We start from the raw sequence: 23032 nt of genomic DNA, 5'->3' as shown, positions 1-23032 counted from the left end.
AGGTATTATATATAGTTACTTGCACCAGAGCAGGGTCTGTGCAGCAGCTGCACAGCAGTCACTGCGTCTGCGAGCATTAGCCAGTGCAGGTATTATTAGATATGTAGTCACTTACACCAGAGCAGGGTCTAGCATTAGCTTGCGCAGGTATTATTAGATATGTAGTCACTTACACCAGAGCAGGGTCTGTGTAGCAGCTGCGCAGCAGTTACTGCCTCTGCGAACATTAGCCTGTGTAGGTATTATTAGATATGTAGTCACTTGCAGCAGAGCAGGGTCTGTGTCGCCGTTGCGCAGCAGTTACTGCCTTTGCGAGCATTAGCCTGTGGAGGTATTATTAGATATGTAGTCACTTGCACCAGAGAAGGGTCTGTGTAGCAGCTGCGCAGCAGTCACTGCCTCTGCGAGCATTAGCCTGTGCAGGTATTATTAGATATGTAGTCACTTGCACCAGAGCAGGGTCTGTGTAGCAGCTGCGCAGCAGTTACTGCCTCTGCGAGCATTAGCCTGTGCAGGTATTATTAGATATGTAGTCACTTGCAGCAGAGCAGGGTCTGTGTAGCAGCTGCGCAGCAGTTACTGCCTTTGTGAGCATTAGCCTGTGCAGGTATTATTAGATATGTAGTCACTTACACCAGAGCAGGGTCTGTGTAGCAGCTGCGCAGCAGTTACTGCCTCTGCGAGCATTAGCCTGTGCAGGTATTATTAGATATGTAGTCACTTGCAGCAGAGCAGGGTCTGTGTAGCAGCTGCGCAGCAGTTACTGCCTTTGCGAGCATTAGCCTGTGCAGGTATTATTAGATATGTAGTCACTTACACCAGAGCACGGTCTGTGTAGCAGCTGCGCAGCAGTCACTGCCTCTGCGAGCATTAGCCTGTGCAGGTATTATTAGGTATGTAGTCACTTACACCAGAGCAGGGTCTAGCATTAGCCTGCGCAGGTATTATTAGATATGTAGTCACTTACACCAGAGCAGGGTCTGTGTAGCAGCTGCACAGCAGTTACTGCCTCTGCAAGCATTAGCCTGTGCAGGTATTTTATATATATATATAAATATAATATATATACACAGACCCTGCTCTGGTGTAAGTGACTATATATATATATATATAGTCACTTACACCAGAGCAGGGTCTGTGTAGTAGATGCACAGCAGTCACTGCGTCTGCGAGCATTAGCCTGTGCAGGTATTATTAGATATGTAGTCACTTACACCAGAGCAGGGTCTGTGTAGCAGCTGCACAGCAGTTACTGCCTCTAGGAGCATTAGTCTGTGCAGGTATTATTAGATATGTAGTCAGTTACACCAGAGCAGGGTCTGTGTAGCAGCTGCACAGCAGTCACTGCGTCTGCGAGCATTAGCCAGTGCAGGTATTATTAGATATGTAGTCAGTTACACCAGAGCAGGGTCTGTGTAGCAGCTGCACAGCAGTCACTGCCTCTGCGAGCATTAGCCTCTGCAGGTATTATTAGATATGTAGTCGCTTGCACCAGAGCAGGGTCTGTGTAGCAGCTGTGCAGCAGTTACTGCCTCTGCGAGCATTAGCCAGTGCAGGTATTATATATATATATATATATATATATATATATATATATAGTCACTTACACCAGAGCAAGGTCTGTGTAGCAGCTGCACAGTAGTCACTGGGTCTTGCGAGCATTAGCCAGTGCAGGTATTATATATATGTAGTCACTTACACCAGAGCAGGGTCTAGCATTAGCCTGCGCAGGTATTATTAGATATGTAGTCACTTACACCAGAGCAGGGTCTGTGTAGCAGCTGCGCAGCAGTTACTGCCTCTGCGAGCATTAGCCTGTGCAGGTATTATTAGATATGTAGTCACTTGCAGCAGAGCAGGGTCTGTGTCGCAGTTGCACAGCAGTTACTGCCTTTGCGAGCATTAGCCTGTGCAGGTATTATTAGATATGTAGTCACTTACACCAGAGAAGGGTCTGTGTAGCAGCTGCGCAGCAGTCACTGCCTCTGCGAGCATTAGCCTCTGCAGGTATTATTAGATATGTAGTCGCTTGCACCAGAGCAGGGTCTGTGTAGCAGCTGTGCAGCAGTTACTGCCTCTGCGAGCATTAGCCTGTGCAGGTATTATTAGATATGTAGTCACTTGCAGCAGAGCAGGGTCTGTGTATCAGCTGCGCAGCAGTTACTGCCTTTGCGAGCATTAGCCTGTGCAGGTATAATTAGATATGTAGTCACTTACTCCAGAGCAGGGTCTGTGTAGCAGCCGCGCAGCAGTTACTGCCTCTGCGAGCATTAGCCTGTGCAGGTATTATTAGATATGTAGTCACTTGCAGCAGAGCAGGGTCTGTGTAGCAGCTGTACAGCAGTTACTGCCTTTGCGAGCATTAGCCTGTGCAGGTATTATTAGATATGTAGTCACTTACACCAGAGCAGGGTCTGTGCAGCAGCTGCGCAGCAGTTACCGCATCTGCGAGCATTAGCCTGTGCAGGTATTATTAGATATGTAGTCACTTACACCAGAGCACGGTCTGTGCAGCAGCTGCGCAGCAGTCACTGCCTCTGCGAGCATTAGCCTGTGCAGGTATTATTAGGTATGTAGTCACTTACACCAGAGCACGGTCTGTGTAGCAGCTGCGCAGCAGTCACTGCCTCTGCGAGCATTAGCCTGTGCAGGTATTATTAGATATGTAGTCACTTAAACCAGAGCAGGGTCTGTGTAGCAACTGCGCAGCAGTCACTGCCTCCGCAAGCATTAGCCTGTGCAGGTATTATTAGGTATGCAGTCACTTACACCAGAGCATGGTCTGTGTAGCAGCTGCACAGCAGTTACTGCCTCCGCGAGCATTAGCCTGTGCAGGTATTATTAGATATGCAGTCAATTACACCAGAGAAGGGTCTGTGTAGCAGCTGCACAGCAGTTACTGCCTCTGCGAGCATCAGCCTGTGCAGGTATTATTAGGTATGCGGTCACTTACACCAGAGCAGGGTCTGTGTAGCAGCTGCACAGCATTCACTGCCTCTGCGAGCATTAGCCAAGACAGGTATTATATACAGTTGCTTACACCGGAGCAGGGTCTGTGTAGCAGCTGCACAGCAGTCACTGCGTCTGCGAGCATTAGCCGGTGCAGGTATTATTAGATATGTAGTCACTTACACCAGAGCAGGGTCTAGCATTAGCCTGCGCAGGTATTATTATATATGTAGTCACTTACACCAGAGCAGGGTCTGTGTAGCAGCTGCACAGCAGTTACTGCCTCTGCAAGCATTAGCCCGTGCAGGTATTTTATATATATATATATATATATATATATATATATATATATATATATATATATATATATATATATATATATATATATCTATATATATATATATATAGTCACTTACACCAGAGCAGGGTCTGTGTAGTAGATGCACAGCAGTCACTGCGTCTGCGAGCATTAGCCTGTGCAGGTATTATTAGATATGTAGTCACTTACACCAGAGCAGGGTCTGTGTAGCAGCTGCACAGCAGTTACTGCCTCTGCGAGCATTAGTCTGTGCAGGTATTATTAGATATGTAGTCACTTACACCAGAGCAGGGTCTGTGTAGCAGCTGCACAGCAGTCACTGTGTCTGCGAGCATTAGCCAGTGCAGGTATTATTAGATATGTAGTCACTTACACCAGAGCAGGGTCTGTGTAGCAGCTGCACAGAAGTTACTGCCTCTGCGAGCATTAGCCAGTGCAGGTATTATATATATATATATATATATATAGTCATTTACACCAGAGCAAGGTCTGTGTAGCAGCTGCACAGTAGTCACTGGGTCTTGGGAGCATTAGCCAGTGCAGGTATTATATATATGTAGTCACTTACACCAGAGCAGGGTCTGTGTAGCAGCTGCACAGCAGTTACTGCCTCTGCGAGCATTAGTCTGTGCAGGTATTATTAGATATGTAGTCACTTACACCAGAGCAGGGTCTGTGTAGCAGCTGTACAGCAATTACTGCCTCTGTGAGCATTAGCCTGTGCAGGTATTATTAGATATGTAGTCACTTGCACCAGAGCAGGATCTGTGTAGTAGCTGCACAGCAGTTACTGCCTCTGCGAGCATTAGTCTGTGCAGGTATTATTAGATATGTAGTCACTTGCACCAGAGCAGGGTCTGTGTAGCAGCTGCACAGCAGTCACTGCCACTGCGAGCATTAGCCTGTGCAGGTATTATTAGATATGTAGTCACTTACACCAGAGCAGGGTCTGTGTAGCAGCTGCAGAGCAGTCACTGCCTCTGCGAGCATTAGCCTGTGCAGGTATTATTAGATATGTAGTCACTTACACCAGAGCAGGGTCTGTGTAGTAGCTGCACAGCAGTCACTGCCTCTGCAGGCATTGCAGAGCCTGAACCGTACCGTAAATGAACTTCGGAGCAGCTATTGTGTCTATAATACCAACAACAGGCTGCCCCGTGTAATTTTAAAACCAGATGTTTAGAAAATCACGTACTTACAATATTTAATTTCAACAAGTGATAAGTACAATACAAGGAATTACAGCTTCAACGTGCATACCTCGAGGTTGCAAAAGGGCTCCTCTTAACAATATAACAACAAAGGGGTGAGAATGTCTAAGTTGATGGATGCTAAAAGAAACGCATATACAATTCACTAAAAGAGCTGGATCGCATGCACTCACCTGATGCTGCCTGCAAACTGCGCATGCGCATTTCGTAAAGGGTAGTTTTGTAGCTCCCATTCGAGAAACGGACCCTAGCAACGCTCGCCTCCACTTCATCACGTGGGCTGCTCTGCATTACATGGGTTTCAACGTCCGCTTCATTACGTTGGCTGCTCCGCATCACGTGGGTTTCATACTTGCCAACATTCTGTGAGCAAAAAGATGTGGGATTTTTCAAGTTTCAAAAATAATACATAGCATAAGAATGAAATCACAGGAAATTACAAAACATACATTGTTGCCACCATTGGAGCATTTTCAAATGCACAACCCATGAAACAGCATAACATGGAAAGATGCTATAATGTTTAACATGTATAATTGTGAATGGTAAGTTAACACCAAATTCAATTATCTAACTTCACAGAAAATAATCACAGAGAGCTGGTAGGCAACGTTTGCCACTGTTCTGTAGCAGCAGCCCGGGTAGTACTAATGTATTCCTGCAGTGCAGGTTGAGCACTGAACAACATGGAGAATGATACCCCCCTCAGTCTGATAGGCAGATGCTGTGTGATGGTGGTACACGATGCCACTTGCCAGGGCAGAGTCATGTAGCTGCCATGTCAGTGGATTGATCTGAGCCCATCACTCAAATGTATCACTTAACTGCCCACCACACAGATGAATTTCCTTAGAGTCACATAAATTACCTGCCACTGTAAAAAGCAGTAGGATCTGTCACCCAAATCTGTAGGCAGTGGGACTGCTTAAAAAGCAGTAGCCTACTGCCTAAATCAGTAGGGGTGGCAAGTATGGGGTTTCAACGTCCACTTCATCACGTGGGTTTAAGCGTTCACTTCATCATCTGTTTGGCACGAGAGGGGAGGCAAGGCGTTGCAGAACGATTCCTCCATTGCAAAGAAAACTGCGTATAGTATAGTTGGTTATTTGGGTTCTGATAAGTCTTAAAGTTATCTCTTGTTGATTGTTACTTTAATGCAGAGCGGCAATATTGGGAAGGGGGCATTTCTGTATATTTTGGGGTTTGTAATGTGCATCAGGGTTGAGATTTACTTAAAGTACAAGTGGATTCAGTTGGTTTGGTGCTTTTCTCGCAGGTGTGCCCGTGGGAATGTGTTTTATGGCGTGGGGCTGGGCACAGTGCGTTCCTCACGTCCCAACGGGACTTCCACTGAGGGTGGAGGGGGTTGGAGGATTTGCTACGTGCAGCAGATGGGGATGTGTGTTTTATGCAGACAGACACATATGGGTAGGAATTAGCAGCATAACAGTTCAGTTATTTATTTCTCCTGCATGTTGGGGGGGGGTGGAGGGGGCGAGTTGGCATTCCCCGGGGAGGAGACTCTTTACAATGTGTGCAAGAGAAGGCTAAAGGACGCCTTGTATTGCTTTCATTATCAATCACACATTTAAAGTCCATATGAGAGCCGCTAGCATTGTGTTTGGTCTAAAGTTTGCCGATACTTTCTAAAATGCCTTTATGGTAGAAGGACTTGTTTGTTACGTCGTCGTGACGTTTCCACGTAGAACGTCGTCTACGTCCTTAGGAATAGGATTACGGAGGCTGGAGTGATCCACGCCGTGCACGGGCAGGTATTTCTTTATAATGCGCTTGTTCATCTCGGCAAAGCGCCTGCTACATTTGATATTTTTATTTATAATGAGCTCATACACAGCAGGTGTTTCACAGGCGCGGCAAGGGAGGGGGAGCAGGGGATAACAGAACCCCGGCGGATCTTTGTGTGTCTTGTTGGCTGGCATCCTCATCCCCGGCTCCACCCCCCCTCCCCCCTCAACAGAAGTGGTTTATAGCAGTGCGCTGTTCTGTAATATTTGGTATCCCATACCGATCCGGTATCCCCTGTCTTCGGCTGTCTTCGTAGATTGCAGACCAAAGTAGAAGAGTTCCGAGCCTCGGTATGGGGTATCAAATGTTGCATAACACCGGCATAACGTCCAAGTTCCATATTGTCCAGTCGGGGGAGTATCCAGCATTGCAAGAGGGGGTGGGGGGGACAGCCACGGGAAACTCCTGCTACTTTCTCCTCAAATGCAGTGCAAGCAATTCCAGGTTGTCTCATTCGAGCCCACAAACCGACCACCCCGTCCCCAATGTAATTTTTTTTGTAACATTGCTAGTGGCATATCGCATTTTAACACAACAAAAACAAAATAAAAACGGCAGAATCATTAAAGATGCAGGAAACTCATCTATTAGAGCTCTGTCCAGGCGCTCTGGGGCAAAAGACATGCACATCTCCTGATTTGCATATGGATTGCACCAACAGAAATGACTTCACAGAAAGGACATTGCAAGGAGCATCATCAGTCTTTGATACTTGGATGCACCATGCAAGTGACTTTAGAATAAATTGTCATAAGTAAGCCAAGTGGCAAATACATTTGTGATGCAAAATACCTAAGATGCACTGTTACATATGGAGCAAGTCAGGCTTTAAAAAACAAAAAAATAGCAGCATCATATATTAACACATAAGCTTTGAAGTGAATCACTTACAGAGCTCCAGATAAGACAGTCTGATTACATGATCTGTCCAGGATCACACACTTTGGTTAAATAGTGAAACCGGGATGTGGACAATTTAAGGAACTGAGCACATCTTCAGTTTTAGTTCATCTAGATGTTTATTAAGGTTTCCCTTTGCATTGCATGTGCTTAAATAATACTTTATTTATAGCAATGCCTTGGAAGCAAAGCACATTACATAACAAGGTGTCCAGTGCTGAGCAGGAATTACTCAGCACACATTTTCCTGCCAGCGGAACACCTTTCTCGTTGGGCACCCTCATTGAGGTGCCAAACGGGAGGGGTGGCCCACTGATGAAAGTCCCGGTCAGGCTCTAAAAAGAGCCTGTGGGGTGGCAGCTTGAATACCCTCACCCCCCCCGGCCCGGTACGCCACTGTTACTTGAACAGTCAGCTGAACTGCATTGAGTTGAATGAAACTTAGTTGGTTATGGTTATTTGTAGCTTAAAAAATCACAGCTGCCAACAATTGGTGGGTTATATGGTTATTAGTAGCTTAATAAAGCACAGCTGCCAACCGTGATGTAAATGGGTACACAAACTACCCCAGGAAATTGAAAAAATACTCCGGAATACTACCTCCTTAGGGAAATTGACCCGATAGATGGGTTCACTGTAGAGGGTGTGGCCTAGCGGTGCATTCATCATGGCAGGCACGTAAAACACATACAAATAATATTTCATTTTATGGGGTTGACATGAAACGCAGATAAATCACACAATAAATCAGACTGACAATATATATATTACACATCTCATAGACTAGCGGGAGTATTTGTGGTGTTTCCCTTTTAAGAATATGTATTGCCCCTCTAAGGATGTGTCATGACAGCCTCATACCTGACTGGGAAAAGAAGGAGCCTCTGCATGCACGTGCAATACCACAGCGGTAGACTTAATGTAATGGCACTCTGTCTCTGTGTCTCATTATGTTGGGCCTGCAGGCCTACCCCGTGTGATCATAGGCCTGTGGCCCTGCTAGTCTGGGTGCCTGCAGACCAGCATGTGTAACCTGGGTGCCACCAGGCCACTGGCCCTCTGTGTGATTGCAGAGCAGCTGCTTGTCTGGGAGCCCAAGGCAGCTGCTGTCTTGCCGTGTGACCATGGCGATCAGGGTGATCCCTGCCACATTAATTGTGTGTTGGTGCCCCGAGCACCCCTTGGGCTGGCCCAGAGTCACAGTGCACAGAAATTATGTACGCCCCTCCCCAATTTAAGGGATAGTAAAGCAGTATTTTGTTAAATGTTAACCCTTGAAATTAAGGGGCTACAAATATTACAACCCTATATTAGCCATTATATTTGGTATCCCCTTCATAAAAAGGATGGGATGGCTTCCAAAAGCTGTCACAGTGAAGGCTTATGATGTACTTACGTTCCCCAATGCAAGGGATAGTTCAAGCAGTGCTTTGTTAAATGTTACCCCTCAAAATCAAGGGGATACCAAATATTACAACACTATTAGCCATTATATTTGGTATCCCATTCAACAAAAAGGATGGGATGGCTTCCAAAAGCTGTCACAGTGAACGCTTATGATGTACTCCCCTCCCCAATGCAAGGGATAGTTCAAGCAGTGCGTTGTTAAATGTTACCCCTCAAAATCAAGGGCATACCAAATATTAAAACACTATATTAGCTGTAATATTTGGTATCCCCTTCAAAGAAAGGATGAGATGGCTTCCAGAAGCTGTCACAGTGTAGGGTTATGATGTACTCCCCTCCCCAATGCAAGGGATAGTTCAAGCAGTGCTTTGTTAAATGTTACCCCTGAACATCAAGGGGATACCAAATATTACAACCCTATATTAGCCATTATATTTGGTATCCCCTTCAAAAAAAAGGATGGGATGGCTTCCAGAAACTGTCACAGTGAAGGCTTATGATGTACTCCCCTTACCATTGGAAAGAATAGTTCAAGCAGTGCGTTGTTAAATGTTACCCCTCAAAATGAAGGGGATTCTAAATATTACAACACTATATTAGCCATTATATTTTGTATCCCCTACAAAAAAAGGATGGGATGGCTTCCAGAAGCTGTCACAGTGTAGGCTTATGATGTACTCCCCTCCCCAATGCAAGGGATAGTTCAAGCAGTGCTTTGTTAAATGTTCCCCCTCAACATCAAGGGGATACCAAATATTACAACCCTATATTAGCCATTATATTTGGTATCCCCTTCAAAAAAAGGATGAGATGGCTTCCAGAAGCTGTCACAGTGAAGGCTTATGATGTTCTCCCCTCCCCAATGCAAGGGATAGTTCAAGCAGTGCTTTGTTAAATGTTCCCCCTCAACATCAAGGGGATACCAAATATTACAACCCTATATTAGTCATTATATTTGGTATCCCTTTCAAAAAACGGATAGGATGGCTTCCAGAAGGAGGCGTAGTGTAAACAAACAATGTACTCCCCTCTGCAATGCAAGGGATAGTTCAAGCAGTGCTTTGTTAAATGTTACCCCTCAACATCAAGGGGTATACCAAATATTACAACCCTATATTAGTCCTTGTATTTGGTATCCATTTCAAAAAAAGGACGGGATGGCTTCCAGAAGCTGTCACAGTGTAGGCTTATGATGTACTCCCCTCCGCAATGCAAGGGATAGTTCAAGCAGTGCTTTGTTAAATGTTACCCCTCAACATCAAGGGGTATACCAAATATTACAACCCTATATTAGTCCTTGTATTTGGTATCCCTTTCAAAAAAAGGACGGGATGGCTTCCAGAAGCTGTCACAGTGTAGGCTTATGATGTACTCCCCTCCGCAATGCAAGGGATAGTTCAAGCAGTGCTTTGTTAAATGTTAACCATCAATAATAAGGAGATAAGAGCCTTGTTGAGCTCCCTCAAGTATGCACTGAATTCATCTCCAAGTATTTCAGCAGAGCTGCTAGCATCCAAAAATGTACGTGCAGAGTAAGAGGCGCATGCATTCTCCTGCCAGTAACAATTTTGGGCATTGGTCAATCGGGACAGGTGAATTGCGTAAAGCAAATAAAGCTATTGGCAAGCAATACAGCCAATTTTTGGCAAGTCCCGACAACTTCTTGGCCCAGCACTTTTTAAGAAATCCATTTCAATGTTCATCTAATCCTTTGGCTTGAGTGTGGTACACTGAGCATAGTCGGTGCTTTATACCTTGGACGGTTGTAACCTCCTTAAACAGGTCATTGTCAAAATCTTGTCCAATGTGGGACCTCAATTCATCACATACACCCCTACTCTGGAATACCCCTCGAACTAAGAATTTAGCCACAGATTTTGCTTCACTTTGGGAACAGGGTACTGCCTCAAGCCAATGTGAAAAGGGGCATGCCACCACTATCATGTACCTATAAGAGACACATCTATCTTGCATGTTGACATAGTCAATATGCAAGTGCCGGAAGGGCCCCTCTGTGCGCGGCAAGTTTGCCTTGACAGTTTGTAAGGTGTTTCCTGCCAAACACCTGTCATAAACACATTTGTGAGCTTGGAAACAAACCATTCCTTATTAATGTCTAGGGCCCCTGTTTCTTTCCTGGGTGAGGACAGCCATCATCACTGTGCCATTGGAATTTTATAACAACCTCCCCTTTCCACTGCGCAGTGTGTCCGGGATAATTTCCTGCTCTCTTCCCTAGCAGCCTCCTTTTTCCTTTTTTTTCTCCGTCCCCTCTCCTTCTCCTGATCCACATACCAGGGCTTGTGGTCCCACCTTTCTCCGGTACTCATGCCTGTCCCCTCATCCCCATCTGAGGCAACAAAGCCCTCTTCATGCCTGTCTGACACGTCCTCCCCCTCGTCAGAGGGTTCTTTGTGTAGTTTAAATATTACCTTCTCCGAAGTCCACCCATTTTGACCCCTTACTGCCCCCTGCTCCTTTTCCTGTCTCTGCACACCCATTTTGCCCCCTTACTGCCCCCTGCTCCTTTTCCTGTCTCTGCACCTCAATTTCTATCACCCTCTCTGCTTCCTGGAACATGGTGTGCAACTGTTGCTGCATGCCCCCTTTTATGTCATCTAAATACTTCCTGTTACTCTTCTCTTTTTGCTCCCTATTGCCGCCCCCTTAAAGTTTTCCTGTTCCAGTTCTAGTGCCCCCTATACTTGGGGGCAGGCGCTGTGGGTTGGTGAACTCCGCGGCAGCTTTCAGTGTCGGATAGAATCCTTAGGGAGGGGGTGGTGCAGTAGGCGATACCATCGCATCACTGTCCTGCCTGTCCCCCTTTTCGGGCCCCTCCATTTTATCTTCATATAGCTTCCAGAGACCTAGGATATTTTGCCTTTTTTTCATTTAGATACCTTATATGTTGCTATTACTGCAAAAACATGCTATTCCACTATCGAACGGTCCCTGTCCTGGCCATTTGCAGAAGCACAGTCCTGCAGTCCTATTCTCAATGAAAGTATATTATTACACTGTTGGGGCATCTTATTACATGAAGGAATGAATTAAAATGTTAGTGTGCAAATCCAAGGATCCAAGCAAAAAATGCATCTGGGCGCAGCTGGTATTTAAGGGAGTGTAATCCGCATTGATAGCAGACATTACTGAAAGAGATGAGTTTTGAGCTTTTTCTAAACGGCTCCAAAGATTCCATTCTCCTTAAGTGAAATGGGAGGTTATTCCAGAGCCTGGTGAGCCATACATGAGATGCATCTGTTCCCATAAGTGACTGATTTTGAGAATGGGACCATTGAAAAGCATCCGTCTGATGACATCAGAGATCAGCCTGGTTGATAACGGACGATGTTGGCTGAAAGATAGGCTGGCCCCAGCCAATGAATACATTAAAAAACAAGACAGTTTTCAACAAGATTCACTGCTGCACTGGGACCCAGTGAATAGTCCTACGAAAATGGGAGATGGATGCCTTATTTGGCAGTGAGAAAATAAGTCTTAATGCAGAGTTTTGGGCAACATGCAGTTGAACCTGATAATGTAGAAATACTCAGCAGAAGGGAGTTACAATAAGCAAGCCTCAAATTTATAAGGGCTCCAACCACTGCACACCTATCTTTTTCCGAAATGAGAGGCATTAAAGGCTTCATCAATTTAAGTTGGTAAAAGACTGTTTGAATAGTCTGGTTAATCGGTCTATTGCAGTTCACATTTGCCTGCCAGATGCAGCTGAGGTTCTTAACCTTTTGTGAATAGTTTGTCTAGACATTGAAAAAAGAGAGACACAGGGAGGTGGCATAAGGTTTCCTAGTCTATTTTTAGAGCCAAATGCAATGATCTCCATTTTAGATGGATTTGACTACTACTTATTTTCCAACATCCAAGTTTTTATAGCCTCAGCACATCGTAAGACATGGGCAGTTGCGTCTACAGTTCTTTTTAGCCGCACATAGGTTTTTGTGTTATCCGCATAAGAATGGTATTCTAAATCAAATTATGAGAAGAGATACAGAAGGGGGCGGATGTACACATTAAAAAGCAAAGGGGACAAAGATGAACCTTGGGGTACTCCACATTAAACTGGCAACAGGCCAGACAAAAATGAGCCCAATTTGAACTTCTGGTTTCGATTGGCACGAAGGATGAGAACCATCCCAGAGCCCCCTCAGAGACACAAGTAACTGGAGAGTCTGTAAAGAAGGATATTAAAGTCCACAGTATCAAAAGCTGCCGAGAGGTCCAGCATAACAAGCATGCTGATATCACCCTCATGTGCAGCCCTCCGATACTGTGAAAAGAGCTGACTCTATCCGATGTCCTTGTCTGAACCCGGACTGATATACATCCAGGATGCCTTGCTCTTCTACAAAACTCTAAAGCTGCATTATCACTACCTTCTCCAAGATCTTTGCAGGCCAAAGAAGGCCGGCAATTGGATGATAGTTCCATAGGATCTTGTGGTCCAAAGATGTTTTTTGTAAAAGTGGAGTAAGATATGAATTTTTTAATTCAGGTGGAACACTTCCTTGACTCAGTGAGGTGCGAACTAGTGAATGGTCAATCCCACTTAGAGCTTGTACATGCCGTTTGACCAGATATGCAGAAATAGGTTGTAAGTGAGATTTATAGATTCAAGCTTTTCCATAATTGATGAAGTTGTCTGCAGACTGGCTGGAGAGAAAATAAATGTGGGGGGCAGAGTTTTCACAGTGCCAGGATTTCTGCATTGGTGGTACCATCCTGGCACTGTGGGCTCTGGGAATCAATATTCGTACGAATCTGATTGATTTTGTCTGAACAATAGATATTAAATTCATTAGCCAATTGAACCGACGTAGAAAGACTCTGGGTAGCACAGGATGGAGAAGCAAGATTCCTAATGGTAGAAAACAGGGTCTGTGACTTACTTTCCGCCGAACGTATTTGCTTCTATATGTAGGGAGACTTGGCGACAAGAATGTCTTCCATATAATCTTTCAGAGCACATTCGGCTACTACAGGGTTTTGGGGTCTCTAGTTTTAAGCCACAGCTTTCCTTTATTGTGGTAATTGGTTTTAGATATTTTTAATGATTCCATTATACCATGAGTTATTTGTTTTTTTTAACCGTTTTAGGATACTGAATAGTGGCAATTTCATCGCAATACTTTTGTAAACCGGCCATAAGAGCCAGATAGAGTTGTGTACAATTTAGATCAGATCGTATGTAATTAAGGTTGGTAAATAAATATTCACTAGTAATAAGGTCCAGCTTTTTCTTATAACAGGATGGTTGTGGTTTCATGTGCAGAGCCCTACCAGTGGATGAAGTAACTAATGCCATGGAGAAAATAACAAAAAAATGGTCAGACCATGAGACCAGAACAGTTTTGGAATAAGAAAGGTGTACCCCTCTAAAGAAAACTGAATCTAAACAATGTCCACCAGAGTGTGCAGCATCCGTAGATAATACCTCAAAATCAAATGACTATAGTATGTCATTAGGTGTGTACATTCAGGATTTTCAGAGCTGTTACACCAAATATTAAGATCACCGAGAATAACAAGCTTTTTTTGGCAAAGTGCCTCTGTGCCAAGATAGGCATACAAGCTGTTTTAAAAAGCTGCTCAGGGACCCTGGTGGTCTGTAGCGGAGTATTATATGACGTGAGTCATTAGAAGAAGTACGACATGTACAGGCAAGAATGTCAGTATCAGTTCCATGTCAGGGTGTGGACATTAGATATGTCTATAAAAGACTTAGATACCAAATATTACAGCACCATATGAGCGATTATAATTACAGTCTCTACAAAAAAAATGTAATGAAGGCATGACATCAAAGTAAGACACACACAAATGATCACAGTTCAAGTGTGTTTATTAAAATGTAAAATGGGTGAGATAAACGCCTATTGTAAACTAAATCTAAGATGGGAGCAAGCTACGACCATCAAATAATAATAATACCGTCGAAGTGCCGTCTAGTCAAATAAAAGGGGCTATACTAAGACACCTATTGCCAATCCTTACCGCTGTGTCACAAAATAGTGTGGGATAATGTTTGTAAGAAAAGAAAGAAGTGTTCACAAAATTATAAGTCAGGATGTTATGGCCGGGGGTCTCCCTTCCCCCACTTTTTTAGCATGGGCAAGGCGGGACTCTCGAGCACAGCACACTACTCGTCTTCCGTGGCACGAGTTTACAGTTCCTTTTCTCAATATCAGGGCCTACTGTGCCCAAGTCTCTTTTCATGCAAAGTCTATTTCCTCAGACGGCCTCATATGCCAAAACAACAAAGTAAATGTGTCCACCTTCACGTCGGGTGATTACCTATCATCCTTGGATCCTCCTCAGCCGGGCTCCGATCCTGACTCCCTCAGTTGGGCTCAGACCAACCACTCACTGTGGACATCCCTCAGTCGGGTTCATACTTGCCATCACAATGTTGCTCACTTAGCTTTTTCACAACTTTACTCTTGCAGTCCCTCCGTCGGGTTTACTACTGCCTGTGAATCGCCTTCTGAAAGGTGGGGGTTCCCTTCTCCTAGCTTTCGCTTGGCATCCCTCTGTCGGATTCCAATTTACGCCAGTTCACATTTCAACAAAAAGTCCTTCTAGACCCTTTAGTTTTTTCCCTTTACCCGAGTGCGGGTCTTGGCCCCCAGTCAGGCTTTGCACAGTTGTAATATTAAAAAAAAAAAGTCTTAATGTCTTTTTTAAAAAAAACTTCGGTTTTGTGAGGTCCCTCTCATCCGGGCTTAGACCTTCCAAGCATTGGCCAATCCTTAAACAGAGACTTCCGAAGGGTGATCTCATCTCGCTGGCTCACTCTTTTAGTCTACGGCAAGTGTGGGATTCATACCATCACAGTTCTTACAGCGTTTCCCGTCATCCGGCGCAAACGCCTGTTTCACAATCACAATATCAAAACATCTGCAATGGGTCAAGGACTTTCGGTTGAACAAGGGATTTGGCTTGACCAGACTGGAGGGGGGTTTCTGTACTCCTGCCTCTATATGGCAGAGTAGAAGCACAGAGGACCCTAGCCAAGATTCTCTATTTGGTATACGTGGACGAGCAATCAAGGCTTAAGCTCTCAGGAGGTGATGCAGGCTGGTTCTTAAGTACAGTGTAGTTTCCGATGAAACCCACAATGGAATGTCTACACACTATGTTAGTGATACATACAATAACACACTATGTGCTCAGGCAATTCTATAATGATAATATATACAATATCTCTGTGGTACCACAATTCACTCTTGACTCCATTAAAATTTACCAACTGGCGACAGTTGCGATAACATACAAGTCTAATAGTAATGCGAACCAACACCAGACATAGGAGAGAAACAAGTAGTTACTCAGTTGGCAGAATTCGGGGTCGCTACCCCTCTGCCCCCCCACAAACCCTGACACCGTTCTGTGTGAGGATCCCCCCCACCCGGGCAACCTGTAAATAAGATATATTGACAGGTCGAGTCCATATACTGTTTAGCAGAGTCTTGTTCCCTCCTGAATGTTATACCCCAATGTACCTGGTTTAGCAGAGTTCTTCGATGAGTCATCGACGGATCCTTCTTGACTGAACTCCCTTTAAGGCAGGAGCCACGGATCGTCGGGATTCCTTGAAGAAGAGGTGAACAATGTTGTCGAGGCAGCAGCTTCGGTCCTTGCGGGGCTCGTTGACGATCAGTCGAAAACATCCTGCAACGGTGAGGCGTGCGGTGCACCACAATGACAAGTGTTAATTTGCTGCAAAGGTAAGACAATGAAGAACTGTAGGCCCAGCTAGGGCGTCGGGTCGTCGGTGGCGGCGTCGGCGAGCGGTACTCAACCACGCTGGCTTCCGGATCTTCGTTGGCCTCTTTGAGGTCTTCAGGTGGTGGGAAACCCACCGGCGGATTCTCCTCGGTTGTCAACGACATTGACTTTCTCCGGCAGGACAAAAGCGGTCGATGGTGATGAGCAAGCGAGTCCGTGATTCAAAGTGTCTTAGGCAATGGAACGTTGCGGCTCGGGTGGACTAGGTTACAGCGGTACCTCAGAATCTCGGTCGGCGGTGATGGACTTCAGAGTCCTCGCCGTTCCCCATCTTCGGTCGGCAGCCTTTCGAGAACTGACTTCCAGGGAGCCTTGGTGAAGATTAGCTGGTGCACGCTGGTCCCTCGTAGCTCGGGAAGTGGTCTCCTAGCCAGGTCCTCTCTTGGATCAGTTCTGGGAGGCACGACAGCTTTCAGATTGCAGAGAAGGAACGCAGCAGCAGGACCTTCTTCTAGCTGGGCTTCAAGGTAAGCATCAAGTTTCGACTTCAGCTTCTGAATGATTTCCATCAGTGAGAGCTCCCCAGATATACTGTTGGTCTCGCATTCACTCTGCTGGGTCACACTCGGCAACCAATCATTCAGAAGGACATTCAGGCAAGCAGCCAATCGGGCTTACAGTGCATTCAGGCCATTCCTCTCCATCCAGACACACACAACACGGAATGTGGCTTCGGACAAGCACCCAGCCATTCAGCACTCCACACTGCATTCATACCAGTTTCAGGCAGGGCTGTCTCAATCATTGTGTCACTCACACAGATACCAGACACCCATAACATGAAATGCATATTCCTCACACACTCCATTTACCAGGTCCCACCCCACGGGCGTACCCACAACATACAGTCATTGGGAAGGCTCCAGCCAGTCTGGCCTGGACTTCCCCACAACACCATATATGGAACTTCCACCCAACAGCCAGTCTGGGGGAGGGACAGAGTCAGGGCTTCCGTGGACTTCGAGAAAACAGGGTAACAGGCGATGGAAACCAAGAGGCCATGGGGGCCATCTTGTCCCCATCAGGAATCCCCTGATTCCTATGGCAGGGCCTGGGTATCCCAAATTGGAGGATACTCGGAGCAGCTGTCAAATTCAGCATGGAGCTGCCTCCAGCCCATACCCTGCTCTGTGAGCCACACACTGGTGCCCAAAACATACACTAGGAGTACAGGGTTGTACTCCCACCCATGGGTGCCATAAGGGTATCCCAAGGGTCTGTTCACCAAACCAAAAAAAGAGGAAGAGCTGCACTGCCAGGAGTCCCACATGAACTCCTGTGCGGAAAATAACACAGAACACAGGATAAACGGAATAAAGGACAAGGATATGGAGGCCCTGCCCCTCCAATGCATTTCCAGCATCACACCCTTGTATGACCACCTTAACACCTTATACCGGCCTTCCCTATGGCCTCTTGTTACTTGCAGTTTTGCTACTCACAATGTTCAACACAGTCTCTTTGTTCAGGAAAGGGGTACCAGCCAGAGACCTTCGACAGAATGCCCATGTGGCGCTGGACCACTCTAACTCTGGTACCAAGTTTGTTCACAAAAGACCTCTTGTCTATTTATCTTCTTAACGTTGCCACTGCAACCTTGAGCTGAACTCGATGGCTGTTCCTTTGCCACTGGAGTCCAGGACGGTACCACAATGGCAATTGAGTCTCCTTGCCCTGGCTCTCAGTGCGGGAGGGTGCCATGTACCGCTGACATCCGTTACACCATCTCCAGCTGTGATTCCCGGTCTTATGTTTCTTTCATTGTAGGCTTTGCGGGTCTGGGTTGAAAAGGGCAAGTGCAACTCCCTCCTTGACGTCCTCTCTGGTCTCGCCGCCTTTCTCCTCTGTTTGAACTGCCGTCCTGGAATGACTGCTTCCTCATGCGTTTGGCCTTGCTCGGAGTGTGCTCGTGCTCTGCCTTTTATCCCAATGGTGAAGGGAAAGGGTAGTAAGGTGTGTGTATTTGTCAGTAATTGCTTGCCTAACCCTTGTGTTGGGACATGTCAGGTAAGTGGCTTGAGTATTAGTCCATTGTCGTTCACACTGTGAGAAAGTGTTCATGTTGGAAAAGGGGGGATAGAGTTTCTACTGTGCAGGATTTGGAAAAGGTGTCATAGGGAAGGGGATACCGTGTCTCATCCTTCGGTGTCCCACTTCCACTCCCCGAAAGACCCCTCATCCAGGTGATCCTCCCGCACTGGTCCACCCCCAGGAACTGGATCCAATAGCAATGGCCATGTCCTGGCCACCTGGATGACAGACCTGGAAGACAGACCCTGGCCCTGCTGTACTCTCCTGACAGGACAAAAAGAAACTATCAACACTACTACAATGCTTCGTAGAACTTAGAAAGTCTTTTGACTTTCCACAACCTCAGTTTTGACTACTTCTTCTGGGCAGGGTCGGACTGGACCATGCAATTGTCTTGGGCACCAATGAAAAGGTGTCCCACAGTTGCAAATGGCTATTCATTCCTTTTGTGACACTGTTTGAATAGTAACCAAGGAGGAGTTTATTGATTAAGTGTGATGCAAATTGTGCATTTTAAATAATATTTATTCAGCAACACTGGTCAAAACGACGGGCCGTAGAGTGAATTTACTCATCAAACTGTCCCAAATTGGCCAAAAAAGTCGCCCACTTTCACCAGACTGGCCCATACCAGCATTTTGTGTCTTTTTGGTTCGGCCATGGGCCTAATGCCCTATAGGCAAATCCGAGCCAGCTTCTCAGAAAACATGAGACATATTCGTGCAGTTTGTTCAACACTTTTGATTGCCACATGCAGTGCAGGTTATCCTCCATTCAGAAGACATTCTGTCAGACGGCCTGACACTATTGTTTTGGGTTTCTCATTGGGGATGGGTACTAACTTGTTCATGTCTCTTACCACATATTCCAAATGTTTGTTGTATTTGGTGACAGCTCTTTCACCTCTGCCCAGTTGCTGCTGGAGGTCACGTTCATGGTACGTGGAGTTCCTTTCTGGTTCACTGATGTTTAGGTGTTCCTTTGGCACTTGCTTGTCAATGTGGATGTGCCCACGCTTCATTCACTGGTGTGGGTATTTTGAAATGTGGGTGTTGAAGAGGGATGTGGCCTCACTGTGGATCAGTGGGCTGCACCCATCACTTGTGCACTCAATGGTAGATAGCTGTTTCCCTCCCAAGGTACACACACCCACACACATATATGCAATCACACGCTACCAGATCGCACATCACCCCTGCCACTAAATGCCGCTAAGTCCCATGATAAAATCTTTGGTCTCGCTGGACCCATAATCAGTCTCTTTGACTCACATACTCTCTGATAGCCTTCACATCGCCCAACCACAAGCCTGTTCTACTTGGGTCACTAGCTACCTTCTTACGGGCTAAAATGCACACATGCATTGTACATCACTGGGACCAATCTCTGATACCTCAGACTGATACCTCAGACTCCTCTTCGGCCCAGGCAGCCCCACGCACGCCACCAGGCCAATTGTCATTCCTAGGCCCGTCTGGTCTGGCCCCACGTGGGCCGACACCCACCACATCCATGGGGCAGCTGAGCTACCGCTGCCAAGCAGCTAGCTCACTCTTTTGGGGCTCCCTCATGTGACATCTGGTGCTTCACGGTCTCTGTGCCTTGGGGGACAGCTCGAGTCGCAGCCCCTCAGGTAGTTATTTTCTTTTTGTGCTTTTTTCTTCTGCTTTCTTTTTCAATTATCTTTTTTTTAATCCTCACTTCATTCTTTTCTCTCTTGCCCAGTCCATTTTTGGGCAGGGGATTTTTGTTTCATTGTTCTCGGCTTGCTTTACTTTTTTCTGAACATTCCATCCAGCCTCACGGTGGCTGGATGGTTTAACCCTAAGCATATTACAGGCACAGAAAAAAAGAACCACACAACATTTAATAAAATACATTTATTAACCCTGGTGTATGTGTCTTCATTTCTAGGGTCCCTTAGGGGACAAGCATGTAGCCCCTATTTTGCAGGTCTCTTGGGAACCCGGGCTACATCAGTCTTCTCATAGTCACACCTTCTACTCCCTTTTCTACCCACCTATCTCACACACATGAATACTAACTCTAGGGAGTCACTAACAACCTAAGCCAATGCCTCACCTGCTCCAAAACCCTTTTGATCGCCGTCCACATCCTCCTCAGACCTCATCCGATTCACCAACATTTCCCATTTCCTGTCCCCTACTTATGTATCCCTGCCTTGCTATGGGTTGGTCATCTGTCCCTATCAAAATCATATTGCTTCCTTCCACTCCAGGGATTGTCTATGAGAGAAAAGGCTTTAAAACGGCTCTTATCTCACCGACATTCTCTGCATGGACTTGCCACCGGGAGATCTGGCAGTGCTGGAATATGGAGTGCAAAGTTCGTTTTCAGGGACCCTGCCATTAAGTCTGGGGACCTTTACCCTTACAAGTGCATGGTGATCTAGTGGATCGGGACTACCAGCAAGCTCAAGCCGCTACAAGGCTGAGCTGTGTTTCTGCTCTGCGTCTCTGCAGGGTGGGAGCTGGAGTTTCTCTGTCTCTCGCCGCTCCACTGCAGTGATCAGGTCTCAGTGGCGCTAGAGCGTTGGAATTGTAGGTAGTCTCTTCTGATCTTCCTGCCTTTTCTCCACTTGTCTCTATGTTCACTGGCTGTTCTTCTCTTATTGTGGACTCTGCATCTGAAATGGAACGAGAAGACTGGCAAGCATATGCATGCAGAGGCACAGCTTGAAACATGGCTCTGCAGAGACACAAGTGGGCACAAGAAGGAGGGGAAGGAATTGGGTCCCTCTCTGGTGCCACCATCCACCTAAGGGGTAGGACTGGTTCTGGCGACAACCCTGGTATTTGTATTTTATTAGATTTTTAAAGTGCCTTACACCAAATTGCCGCAAAAGGAGCCAAAACGGTACAATAAATGATAAATGCTTGCAGTCTGGTAAAGGTAATCGGGATCAAAGAAGACGCTCCTCGAGTATAACTTTAAACTGAGGAAAGTTGGAGATAGAACTGAGAAAGAAGAAGAACAGAGAGAGAAGAAGAGCATTCCAAAACATTGGCGCAAGTAAGGAAAACGAACGGAATCTGGAGGGCGCACATGGGGGGCAAAGATTTGACAAGAGAAATTGAGACTAAGATCTAAGTGTGCGAGTAGGAGCATATAGTGAGATTAAAGAAGATAAGGAGGCCCAAGTTCATTGAGGCATTTAAAAAGTATACAAAGGAAACAATATAGTAGCCAAGAGTTGAAGGAGACCCAGTGTAGGGACAGAAAAGTGGGACGAATGTAGTCCCGGGGAGAAAGAGAGAAGATGTATAGAAGAATTAAAGATTGAGCAAAGAAGGGCAAGTTTGATGCAGGAAGTCCGAAGAGAAAAGATGAGCAAAAGAAAAGTCAAGAGAATACCAGAGAAGAAAGCAGGATCTTAGTAACATGAGTTGTGAGAAAAGGGGGCGAGACTTGCAGATGCTGTACAGTTGATAATGGCAGGAGCGAGATACATGTGTGGGGAAAAAGATAGATTAGAGTCAAAAATTACACCCAATTCCTGGCAGTAGGAGATAGAGCAAAATAAGGGGGGCGGGAAATAGAAGAGGGGGGTGGTTGAAGCAGGGAAGAAGATAACCTTGATTTTAGAAGGATTCAGACAAAGATAATGGGATGCCATCCAAGATTGGATGGCAAGAAGACAGACAGAGATTGAACTGTAGGTCTGAAGAAAAGCAAAGGAAGATTTGAGAATCGTCTGCATAGAGATGGTGGCAGACTCCAAAGGAGGAAATAATGGAAACTAGAGGACTCGTATATAAGGAGAAAAGAAAAAAGGGCCTAGGGCGGAATACCGTAAATAAATGGAAAGGAAGGGGAGAATTGGTGAGGCAGGAAACGGAGAAGGTACCTGCTGAAAGATAATAAGGAAACCATTGTAAGATGGAACAACAGAAGCCAAGATTGTGGTGACAGTAAAGACGAATAGAAGTGTTCCACAGTGTTTAAAGCAACAGAGAGATTGAGGAGGACAAGACGAATAGAAAGCTTAGAGTAACACGCAGTGTCGAGAGAGTTGGAGACTGCAAGAAGAGCTGTTTCCATGGAATGCATAGGTCGTAAGCCTGATTGATGAGGGGAGAGAAGTGCATTAGAAATGATCTGAGGAGAGATCTGGGGGTAAACTATGCGCTCCAGGTGTTTAGAGAGAAAAGGCAGAAGTGAGATAGGACAGAGGTTAGCTGGAGAGGAAGGGTGCAAGGAAGGAGGATAGCTAAGATAGAAGATTAAAGGAAGAAGGAAATACAGCATTTGAGAGGGAACAGTTGAAAAGAGATGTATGAAACGGAATGAGAAGGGGATCAACTGAAGGAACAAGAGAGGCAAGTAAAGGGGTGGTAGAGTGGTTCCTGGCCGCCTTTTGATAAGGCCCAATTATTGGCTTGTCACACTAGTTACACTCTAGGAAACATTTAATGAGTACACAATGGGTATTATACAGTGCCGTTGAAGGAAGAATTCTCAAAATGGTCAAGCATGAATTGTCCTCCTTTTGGACCCTTGATAATGAGCATGCCAGAACAGAGACCCTGCTCTTGTACATTCTCTAAAACCAAACCTGGACTATATCTCGTCTGTGGCAGAT

The 23032-nt window shown here is 45.8% G+C and overlaps 1 protein-coding gene and 1 long non-coding RNA gene across 3 annotated transcripts in view; one reads left to right on the top strand and one right to left on the bottom strand.

Annotated features, from left to right (window-relative positions):
• Positions 1 to 6032, bottom strand: part of LOC138510615 (uncharacterized) — a 431158-nt gene extending 425126 nt beyond the window's left edge. For both annotated transcript variants that reach the window (XR_011280422.1, XR_011280423.1), the window contains exons 1-2: positions 5348 to 6032; positions 4653 to 4842 (exon numbers count right to left, since the gene is read on the bottom strand). This is a non-coding gene — a long non-coding RNA (uncharacterized lncRNA). The remainder of the gene's footprint in view (positions 1 to 4652; positions 4843 to 5347) is intronic.
• A 124-nt stretch (positions 6033 to 6156) lies between these two features.
• Positions 6157 to 23032, top strand: part of THAP1 (THAP domain containing 1) — a 130355-nt gene continuing 113479 nt past the window's right edge. Inside the window, exon 1 of the mRNA XM_069626399.1 lies at positions 6157 to 6251. The gene's annotated coding sequence lies outside the window, so the exon portion shown is untranslated. The remainder of the gene's footprint in view (positions 6252 to 23032) is intronic.

The sequence above is a fragment of the Ambystoma mexicanum genome, chromosome 6p, assembly GCF_040938575.1.
Source record: "Ambystoma mexicanum isolate Mex_15411 chromosome 6p, UKY_AmexF1_1, whole genome shotgun sequence".
Classification (NCBI taxonomy): Eukaryota; Metazoa; Chordata; class Amphibia; order Caudata; family Ambystomatidae; genus Ambystoma; species Ambystoma mexicanum.
The sequence above is the reverse complement of the archived record's forward strand: the minus strand, read 5'-3'. Positions and strand labels throughout refer to the sequence as shown.